This window comes from Polistes canadensis, unplaced genomic scaffold, assembly GCF_001313835.1.
Source record: "Polistes canadensis isolate GaletaPanama2010 unplaced genomic scaffold, ASM131383v1 scaffold_523, whole genome shotgun sequence".
In the NCBI taxonomy this organism is placed as follows: domain Eukaryota; kingdom Metazoa; phylum Arthropoda; class Insecta; order Hymenoptera; family Vespidae; genus Polistes; species Polistes canadensis.
In genome coordinates, this window is record NW_014570070.1 from 1 (window position 1) to 11,934 (window position 11,934).

The 11,934-nt window shown below is 29.9% G+C and overlaps 1 long non-coding RNA gene across 1 annotated transcript; it reads left to right on the forward strand.

The window, feature by feature from the left end:
- The first annotated feature begins 2,810 nt into the window (after positions 1-2,810).
- On the forward strand, positions 2,811-3,434 carry LOC106792651. The gene is made up of 2 exons (XR_001382327.1): positions 2,811-2,921; positions 3,077-3,434. It is a non-coding gene; the product is annotated as an uncharacterized LOC106792651 (long non-coding RNA).
- The last annotated feature ends 8,500 nt before the right edge of the window (positions 3,435-11,934 follow it).

The window sequence follows — 11,934 nt, forward strand, 5'->3', positions numbered from 1 at the left end:
TTTATTCAATCGTGTAGTGGTGGATCCATGTTTCATTTATTGTCACATACCGACACAAAAAATTATATTTATTTCGCTTGAACAGCTCAAAACAGCGTTCTGAATCGTTGACGCGTTGTGTTGCTTTGGGTCCGGTGTGAGCAAACGCAGTACCCACTTTGATAGCAATTTGCGGATGCCCTAATTTTCATGTAAAATTGTAAAGACACTATCTTCTGATATCTTCAAGGTGTCAGCTATTTCACGCAACTTTATTTTACGGTTTTTTAAAACTATTTTAGGGACATCTTTTATATTTTCCGAGAAAAACTGGCAATTTAATGCGACCAGAATGTTCAGCATCTCATTGGTGCATGTACAACTGCGTTTAAATTCAGCATACCACTCAATAATAGCTGATTTCGCTGGTGCAGAACACCCCCATAATGCATATCAAGGCACTGTTTGGCAGTAACAGTATTTTTCCCATCAAAAAACTGTGCTTAATCAACACACGAAATTCCTCTCTATCCATTGTCTTGAAAAATACAAAACTGGGGTCACTGAAACGACTGTTACCTTTAAACTAGCGATAAGAATGACACGAAATTTTGACACTTACTGTTTGAAAGTTAGTGCTACGCGGAAATCACGTGAGTCTGTCAACAATGCTGCCATATATGTTTCAGACTGTGGACTAATTGAGTGATGTGTTAAGAATGATCGGTAATGTAAGAGAATAAATTTGAAGATAAACGAATTAGAGTATATGTAGTTCCGATTATTTCTTATAGTAACTACCGGATTTAAGCTTCGCTTGTCTTTTCTTTAACCACTGAATTGTGCTTCCATTATAATTTATTTAACTACTAGATTAACTTTCGCTTGTTCTTTTATTTCATTCTTATGATCATAAAGAAAACAATGAGTAGAACGGATAACAAAAGGTAAAGCGGTCGGGGCGAAACTATTTCTAAGGTGGAAAAGCGTAATGTAAAAAGTGGAGGAACGTCCTAAAAGTCTAAAAGTCGTAATTGTATCTACACATGAACGATCTGGATATGTAGTTGTCCGAAATGGAAGTGACTATGTGTCCTGCCTATGCACAATACCCAAAACACTACACTCTAACCATGGCTTTGCATGCCCTGGCAATTCCTCTTACACCGCATTCATTAAAGCAATTCGACGCAAAATACAAATTCTTCCCAAACGGTTAAAAAATCCAAACTCAAATATTACATCGATGTTTAATTATTAATCGAATAAATTTGGATTATTATTAAATGATTTTATAGTGTCAATAATTTGTTCTATCTTTGCAGATAGAATTCAAATAGAATGCGTTAAAAGAGAGGAAATAATTTTTTTTTCCAACACAACAATAATTATAATCAATATGCGTTATTTTGTAGCAATACCTTCCACTATATTGATTTGCATCATTTGTGCAACGATCCCGATAAAAGATACAGATGATAAAAGAAAAATTTTACATGCAATTACAGTACCATCAAGAAATTATCCACCTAAACATTAACCTGATTTAAATGGTAGATGTGGACTAGTAATAAAAGTATATATACAATATTATATATTTTTCGTCGAAATTAATAATATATATATCATTTCTATAATTTAATAAAAATTGATGGTACAGCAATTTTTTGATATTCTAGCATTTATTTTTTTAAATATTTTTAATTGAATATTTATCTTCCATATTTATTTGATTTAACTATTTACTCTTCCAACAATGGATCTCAAATTTTGTAATAGTTAATTTCCGATTTAAATCCGATTAAAACTAATTCCGATTTAAATTTAAAGTTTGAATAAAAAGAGAACAAATAAAATACTGGACACACGTGAAATAAGGAGAACGAAGTCGTTCTAAAAAGTGTCAAGTCATCGCAAATAAAAACCGAATAAATTTTTATACTTGGCATAATTTTTAATCTTAATATACATATAATAACACTTATACGATTGAGATTATTTCGTGACGCAAAAATTATTGGCGAATCATTTTATAGATATATTATAGTTTGTTAATATTTAAATTTTACGTGTTTCAAAAAAAAAATAAATATTAGCAAAATATATATAAATATAAAGATTAAATAGAAGAGAGATAAAAATGTAATGAAAACAAGAAGAAAAAAAAACAATCTACATATTAATAATTATATTCGTCCGGATATTGGAAAATTGTACTAAGTGTACACTTGGTCAAAGTTTAAATGTTTATTATTATTTATATTCCCTCCCTAGAAAGTCTTCCTTTTAGTCGGTTTTTATGACAAGCAGGGATTTCTGAGGGGTTAATATTACCCGCCCAACTTACGTGGGTTATTATTATTATTTTTATTATTACATAATGTTATATTATATATCATATTTCTTTTTGTCGATTTTAAATAAATGTAATTTTCATTATTTCGATTGATTTTTTTTTAAGTAAAACAATTTTGGAGAATAAAAATAAGAGAAAAGAAAGTGAAATATAATTTGCATCTGATTATTTTCATTCTTATAAGATCCCCAACATATTTGTTTTAACAAAATATAATTTTTATATAAATAATGAAACGGGAAAAGATGAATCATTGAAAATGTGAATGTTTGATAGTCAAAATTACTACGTGTCGGTAATGAAATTAATATTTTCAAGGAAATTCATATAACAATAAAGATAGAAAAATTGCAATCGCCTAAAATTCTAAAATTCTAAAAAAAAATTTAACGTCCTCAACGCATGATTACGCTATAAACAATAGAATAATATGTTACTTTCTAAGGTATAAATACGATGTTTGAACCGTGCAAAAGCAGATATTTAAGCAACACAACTGCATCGACTTAGAAAAAATCATTTGGTTATTCAAAAAAAGAGAAAAAATACTTCGAATTTTTTAAACTTTCCGACCATCTTAGTTTACGTAAGTATAGTAATAATATCCACTGACGAAAATTAAAATATTTCATGATTCGTTCATTGGAATAATCTGATTAATTTAATAATATTTTAAACATGAAACACAAAAGTGAATTTTTTTTCTGAAATAAAAAATATTGTTATTTTGTAATTTTTTAGGGAAATAATCAACATGCGTTATCTTTTAATAGTTTGCGTATTTTTAATGTTCATCATTTACTCAACGAACACAGTACAAGGTTATGTAGTTGGTTCGAGATCTGCACAACCTGAAAGCTCAATAATTAATGCGCCTCCCCGAGGGTGTCCTGAAGGACAGAAACTTGATTCTGAGGGAGAATGTCGTGATTATATTCCGACAGGTTAGGAATAAAAAATTCATAATAATATAAAAATATTATTCCAATATTCAATGTCACATTCATTTATGTATAATATAATAAAAATTATAAATAATGTAACATAATTGGAAAATAAATGTTAAATTAAGAATTAAAAGAATAAAGATATATTAAAAGTATCATGGCTATTATATTTGTAATTTGTAAGTTACACAATTGGATACATTATTAAATAGATAAATTTTATTGCAGGAAGAGAAAAAATCTTAAAAAAAAAATTTTTTTAATACAACAATCATTGCACTAAAACAATACATATTTTTGACGTTATACTTCTTTTGAGGCGTTTGGGAAAAAATGATGAAAGTGAATTTTTACGATGCGCTGGCAAAGAGACTTCAAATTAACGGCATGAAGTAATTCGATATATCTCCTTTACATTCAGTGTGGACTGATATCTATGTTCTGATATTCTTCAATACTAAATAACGAGCGTCGCCTGGAGCGTAGATTTCCTTAAAAATTCTTGTTGCACTTAACGTGTTAACGATCTACATAGGATCCGTAAAAATTGTTGATTCTTAGAGTATATTCGAAATACACGCATAAATCATTTTGAGAATACCAAAGTGACAATATTCTTTCCTTGTTGAGAATTTTAAGAATATCGAAATTTTGTTATCTTGTTTCCCCACTCTTCAAACTGTTGCTAAGCACACCCTGCTGAGCTATTAATGAAGACACTCGTCCTATGCTTTTATTGGTTTATTATAATTATTACATATATTGGTGATTGATATTTAAAAACTTTGAATATTTTCAAAAATATCTTAAAAAACTTTGATTATTTGTGAATATTAGTAATAAAAGTCTTTTTTGAGATAATTTGGGGTATGTATTATTATTTATTAGTTTTCTGAGGTTAACTGAGATATGTATTATTATTTATTAATTTTAATTCGTTTAATTTTTTCTATGTAGTAATCATCAATTTAGGTTCCAAATGGATAAATTGGATAACATGATATGCGATTTTTTTATTTCTCAAACATACGATGACAATTTTCTAATTTTAATCTAAGAATATCGATTTATTACAAATCGTTCTCTTCATCCTGATATTAAAAAGGACAATTGGAAGTAGAATAGCAATATTCTGTTCAATTAAAATACTCTCGGGGTAAAATATATGTATCATATTGTTTTTTAATTCAATTAATGGTGCTTTGCTTCTTTTTTTATATTTTTTATATTTCATACATAAACTACTTTCCTAAATAGGTTCACATTATTAATTCCAGTCAAAGATCGTAACACACTCGAGAAAAAGATTCCATTTCAGCATCGAATCTATTCATACGAATCTCATTTTTCAATGCGTTTAATCTTCTTTTATTGAATTTAGTTTTTTGTTATTGCGAAATACTTTTCATTTTCCTTTTAACTTTAATTTGTTGTAATATGAAGTCAGTGTAGGGGAGGAAATTTCTATTTTTTTCTTCTGGTTTAGTTTGCTTGTTTCATCGTCTCTGTGAAATTTATTACTACTGTTTCTATTTGTTCAGGAGTTTTTAAAGATATGCTACAGTTTATGTATTCTTCTAGATATTCTTTGAATTTGATCCTATTAGTAGTGTTGTTATATATACGTAATGTTGTTTTTACATACTTAGGTTTTTGTAAGAGAACAAGTATTATTGGAGAGTGATTAGAAGTGAGGTCTAAACAGGATTCTATTTTAATACGCGTCTTGTGCAGTTCTTTAATTATCGCGAAATCTAATAAATTTGGTGCTTTTTCTTAGGCAGTTGGCCACTAAGTTGATTCCCTAATAGATAAAGTATCTAACGATAGGCTCTTTATTGCGTTGTGAAGGATTTTGTCTCGTCGGGAAGTTGTTTTAGAGCCCCATATAGTATTTTTCGTATTATAGACTCCACCTACAATGAATCTATTCCTTAGTATATTTAGGGGGAACACCTAGTGTGAAATTTTCAAAAAATTAAAATTTTTTTGCATATTTTGATAGTCTATATCTTTAAAGATAACATACTGAAATATAAAATAAATATTTCAAATAGTTTTAGAGTTACAGCCTTCTAAGGGATTAGAAAGCAATCATTTTATCTTTGATCGCCTTTTTCTCAAAACTACATTTTTCAAATTAGCTGCTGTTTTAAATCGATGAAGAATCATCCGATCGCTTTGATTTTTTTTCTACTTATTTCGTATATGTTTCTCTGTACAATGACCTAAAAGTTTTTTGATTGTATAAAAAATGTAATTTTGGCGGGCCAAAAATCATCAAAATTTTGGACAAAATTCGATTTTTTTTTGTTAAAAGTTTGTTATTTTAGTAAATTTCAAATTTTTTTTCACAATTTTATGTCATTGTATAGGCAGTACCTTCTAAATTAACAGTATTTTTTTTTTTTATTTCATCCACGAAGAAGGCCAGAATCACTGCAGCTGTTTAGGTCCTTTTTTTAGTGATTTGGGAGATAGCGAATAACTCTCTGAAAATTACCTTTTTTAATTTAAAAATTTTAGTGAATATTCGTTAATTATGTATAAATATATCTTCTAAATTTTAAAATATTTCATGTAGTAGTTTCCTTTAAAAAAAATCCCAAAAATCACCTTTTTTTTAAGCAGCCACACTAGGTGTGCCCCTTAAAGAAGTTTACATATAATTGAATAGATACTTTTTCATTAGGAAGACAATATACAGCTGATAGTGTTTTATTTCCATGTGTTATGTTGAATGTCACAACTGTAACTTGAATTTGCGAATCGACAATCGAGCACTGAAGTAAATGTTTAACATCTTGTTTTATGATTATAGCTGTCCTGCCATGGGCCCTTCCTGAGGGGTTTCTAGTATCGTACACATTGTAGAATGATATTTAAATGTAATTTTTTCTGGTAATGTGTGTTTCTGCTACGAGTATAGCGTCTGTTTTATTGGTAAGTAAGAAAATTTTCAACTCTTGTGTACTGTTGCATATCCTACGCAACGAGTGAGTAGGGCGAAGCGCCGGGGTGTGTACGGCCCTGCCAAGGCGTGAGACACGCGCGACAAAGTATTATCTTTGTTTTTGGTGGTAACCACGGTAGCGCCAAGATGTTTGTAAGGGCTCCTTCTTTCTTCTWGCTCGCGTGCTCCCACCACATTTATTACGCCAATCACATGTATCCACAGCCGCGTTATGCTCGGGCTTTTCGGTGATTGGTGCAGCATTGCATCGCTTTTTTTTATAAAGCATAGCGCATTCTTGCGCTTAGTGGCACTCATCAATTGGGCATTCAATACGTAGCATTCATCATTCATCGATCATCACTCGTGATTCGTCACTCGTGATTCATCGCTCGAGATTCATCTAACTTAGAAAGCTGAGACTTGCGAGAACTACTTCGAGGAGAATTATTGTATTGCGCAATACTACATCATTTAAGTTCGGCCAGCGACAAAGGACAAAGGCAGTCCTGCATGTGGCCTGAATTATCCTGATTTGTACGGATTCTTCGTCAACGTTTCAACCAGGGTTTTTATGCCGAAAGGCTTTTCCCTGACGAGCCAAATAAAAGCGTACTCTTTAGTACTGACTGGGCTCAAATACATTTGTTATTGTGTTTTATTTTCCTATCCTCCTTCCCATTAATAAACAATCTCGATATCACCCGTAAGGGCATTTTTCGATTCACTACAATCCACTAAAGTACCGATTAAGGCGTCGGTCGCATCAACATGTACTTTAATACAACCCGTTTGCGTTCCGAATTGCAATTTTAAGTGTATTCATGTTATTTTTTTTATATTTAGCATGTACTTTCCAAGTTTTATTATTTTGTTTATTTGTTGTGATTGTTGTGATAGGAGTTTCGTTTGTTGTATAAGCATTTTGCTTATTAGTTCTGTGTTTTTAGCTATATTTATCAACAAGTTTTTCATTTCAGATATTTCTGGCTCTGTTCCATTATTTTCATTTGTTGTCTCACGCGGTTGAATTATTTTTGCTAGTTTTAAGATTTAGCTGTGGACCTTCGAAGGAATTGTTATTATAGTATGCAGTGTTAGTTACATTATATGAATTACAGTTTTCTATAGCTGTTTTGTGCCTCAGCTTAGGGTAAATTTATTGCTGTATCTATTTCTTAATTATACAACCTTTGTAGCTTGCAGGGTGATTTCCTTGACAATTAAAGCATTCCACGTTGCTTATTTAATCTGTATGTGTGTTCTGTCATTTATCGGAACACCTGAAGAATTTATCGCAGCAGAAAATTCTGACCGTATTCACATAAATAAAGATACCCTAAAAAAGGTTTTACCAAAGATAGTGAATATTTCGTTAGGATCACGGAATCTCACTTCGTCGACAAACAGAAAAAGATTATCAATAGTTACCTAGCTATCGTGTGCAGTATCCTATCGCGATTCCCAAAATTTGGAGAGTCGTATTTTTGTCACCTACCCCCACTCCAAGGTCACAGGGGTGCTTGTGGTGAGAAAACTTATAATTAGCAGGCGAAGATCGCTACACCCCAGTTGATTTAGTTGCTTGAGTTTTTCCATACTCGTTAGACGGAATCATACACAGGTGATCAGCACATAATTCAATTCATTACACAAGTTCAGCTGGTTAGTATAAATTAGAGATTACTGCTAGTAAGAAACAACGAGATTAGGGCAGATAGTGATACAGGGTCCAAGAGCCGCACTGATTTGCTGTATAATGAGTTTTAAAATATATATCTGCATTCATCACATTTGAAATGTATTATATCTGGATCAACTACTTTCACCCTTACAATGTGAACGTGAAAAAGGATAACAGTCTTTTTTCAAGCAGAGTGAGAAAGCGCGTGCACCGTACGACCTCAAAATGTAGACAGCTCAAAGTCAAATGCTTGCCTGCGAATTTAACACACACTGGAGTTTTATTACAGTAGTTTTTGGAATGTTTGTAACTTTTACAACTTAAATATTGAAGAATATCTCTTTTTGTTTTTGGAGGTTCAAAAGAAGCTATCGTGCTGTGCAACCTATCAATTTCGAAGATATCTTTATTGTTGTCATTCGATTAGGTCGATAAAGAATAGCGGCAGAGGTTGCTTTGTATCAAGTACAGTTATATTGTTTATTTGTCTAATTTGGTGGTTCATTTTTTTTACTTCATCGATTATGATGCTAGCATCTGTCCTAGGATGCATCTATCTTAATACTACCTTATAACATCTGTCTTTTTTTGGTTGGTAGGTATAGAAATTGACATTCTTCTCATTTAGGGCTTAAGTGACCTTTCTGTAGATGTCACATGTATTGACTTGCACTTTGACATGATTGTCCTTGAATTACTTTAATGTTTACTCATTTTTATCTATTCCTTTCAATAGTTCAATTAACAGTACAATGACCCGCTTAGACAAAGCTTCTATATGTATTGGTAAGGGTTTAAGTTGTGGAGCTTTCCTATCCGTCGTATCCTTCCCTGGAAGTCATTTTCTTGTAGTTTGCTTAATTGGTTGCTCACTGGTATTTTGCTTAGCCATTTCACCTGTGGTTTTTCCAGGTCAAATAGAAATAGGTAACTATTTGATGGATTGAATTTCCATTTCTTCGTAGCGTCATCTCTAGTGTTAAAGTCATCAATATCCATCTACTCTGACGTTGTTTCTAATTTCCGAGATTTCCATTGATTGTTGATGGCATAATTTTGACCAGGTTTGATTATGTTTAGCTTCATATTTACATTTTTTTCCATTATGGATTCAAATACGCTGTTATGGCAAGTTTGTTTACAACTTAACATTTGTTAACTGCCGAAGTATACACAAATAAACAATACGGGTATATTTATTTGTTCTTCTAACTAATTTTTGCTTCACGTATACACTTTTTAGCGCTTCTCGTAAACACGTCTTATCGCTTCGAGTGCTAAATAGCTTATGCAAGCACGTACGTTAATTATTATTCGGTGTTAGATAGCTAACGCATTAAAGAGAATAATTGTTTATTTTTTCAATACAAAGAATATTCTATTTAAAATTGTTCTTTGTTTACGTTTTTTTCTCTTGCTATAATAAAATTTTTCTGTTTAGTATTATATCGAAATGTATAACTTACAAATTACAAATATAATAAAAACGGTACATTTAATATTTTTTTATTCTTTTACTTCCGAATTTAACATTTATTTTTCAATTATGTTACATTATATATAATTTTCATTATATTATATTATACATAAATGAATGTGAAACATTAAATATTAAAATAATATTTTTATATTATTAATAATTTTTTATTCCTAATCTGTTGGAATATGCTCATGACATTTTGAGTCATCACCAAGTTTCTGTCCTTCAGGACACCCTCGTGGTGGCGCATTAATTATTGAGCTTTCAGGTTGTGCAGATCTCGAACCAACTTCATAACCTTGTACTGTGTTATTTGAGTAAATGATGAACATTATAAATATGAAAACTATTGAAAGATAACGCATGTTGATTATTTATCTAAAAAATTAAAAAAACCAATATTTTTTATTTCAAAAAAAAATTTACTGTTTATTTCATCTTTAAAATATTATTAAATTAATCAGATAATTCGAATAACTTAATAAACATTTAATGAAATAATTTAATTTTCGTTAGTAGCATTATAAACTAAGATGGTCTGAAAGTTCAGAAAATTCGAGGTTATTCTATCTTTTTTTTGAATAACCAAATAATTTTTTCTAAGTCGATGCAGTTGTGTTGCTTGAATATCTGTTTTTGCACTGGTCCAACATCGTATTTATATCATAGAAAGTAAAATATTATTCTATTGTTTATAGCGTTATCATGCGTTGAAGACGTTAAATTTATTTTCAGAGTTTTAGAATTTTAGGCGTTTTCAATTTTTCGTAGCACGTTTTCTATTTTTATTATATTTTTTTGTTATTGCATGAATTTCCTTGGAAATATTAGTTTCATTACCGACACATAATAGTTTTGACTATCAAACTTTAAAATTTTCAATGATTCATCGTTTCCCGTTTCATTATTTCTATAAACGTTATATTTTGTTAAAACAAATATCTTCCGGCTCTGATAAGACTGAAAATAATTAGAAGCAAATTATATTTCATTTTCGTTTCTCTTATTTTTATTCTCTTAAATTGAAAAAAAATCTATCGAAATAATGAAAATTACATTTATTTAAATCCGACAAAAAAAAATTTGATATGTAATATATTATTGTGTAAAAATAAAAATAATAATAATAAACCACGTAGGGTGGGCGGTTAATAATATTCCCTCAGTAATGCCTGTTTGTCGTAAAAGCCAACAAAAAGGGAAACTTTCTAGAGAGAGGATATAAAAAATATTAAACATTTAAACTGTAACCAAGTGTATACTTAGTATAATTGTTCTATATCCAGACGAATATGATCATTAGTATCTAGATTGTCTTTTTTTCTTCTTCTTTTAATACATTTTTATCTCTCTTTTTATTAATCTTTTTATATATTATATATATAATATAAGTATATTTTGCTTTTTTTTTTTTTGTTTTTGAAAACCGAAAAATTCAAATACTAACAAACTATAAATTATCTATATTATTAATCGCCAATAATTTTTGCGTCACGAAATAATCTTAATCGTATAAGTGTTATTATATGTATATTAAGATTAAAAATTATGCCAAGTATAAAAATTTACTCGGTTCTTATTTGCGATGACTCGACACTTTTTAGAACGACCTAATTACACTTATTCCATCTGTGTCCATTTTTTTATTTGTTTTTTTTTAAATTCAAACTTTCAATTTATTTCGGAATTAGTTTTAATCGGATTTAAATCGGAAACTTACAATTACAAAACTTAAGATTTATTTATTGTTTTAATGCAATGATTGTTGTATTAAAAAAATTTGTTTTCTACATTTTTTTCTCTTGCTACAATAAAATTTTTCAATTTAATAATGTATCAATATGTGTAACTTGCAAATTACAAATATAATATCCATGATACTATCAATATATTGAGTTGACAAGAAAGTAATTTCGGATTTTTATTATAGATGTGTCACACTTATTTTTATAATACTCATTAATGTTATGATTTTCTTTTTATTATATATGTTATCTGTAATCCTTACTTAACGTTATGAAATCTTTGCGCAGATATTATCCTAATGTTCTTTCTTTATTTGAATATTAATATGGAGTGCATAAATGAACATTTTCGCAATATCTTGCTTTATTATTTCCGTAAAAGAAAGAACGCAAGGCAAGCCGCAAAAATGATACGTGATGTGTATGGTGATGAAGCCCTTAAAGAAATGCAATGGCAAAATTGGTTTAAAAAATTCCGTTTTGGAGATTTTTCTCTTAAAGGTAACCAACGTTCAAGTCGACCAGTTAAGCTGAATAAGGATGAAATCAAAACAATCATCGAAGCAGATCGTCACGTAACTACATGGGAGGATGCAAAGAAGGTAAATGTTTCACATACAACTATTGAGAATCATTTAAAACGTGTTGGGCTCGTTAAGAAGCTGGATATTTGGATTMCGCACGATTTGAAAGAAATTCATCTGACACAGCGTATCAACGTTTGCGATTTATTGCTTAAACGCAATGAATTCGATCCGTTTTTAAAACGAATCATCACTGGAGACGAAAA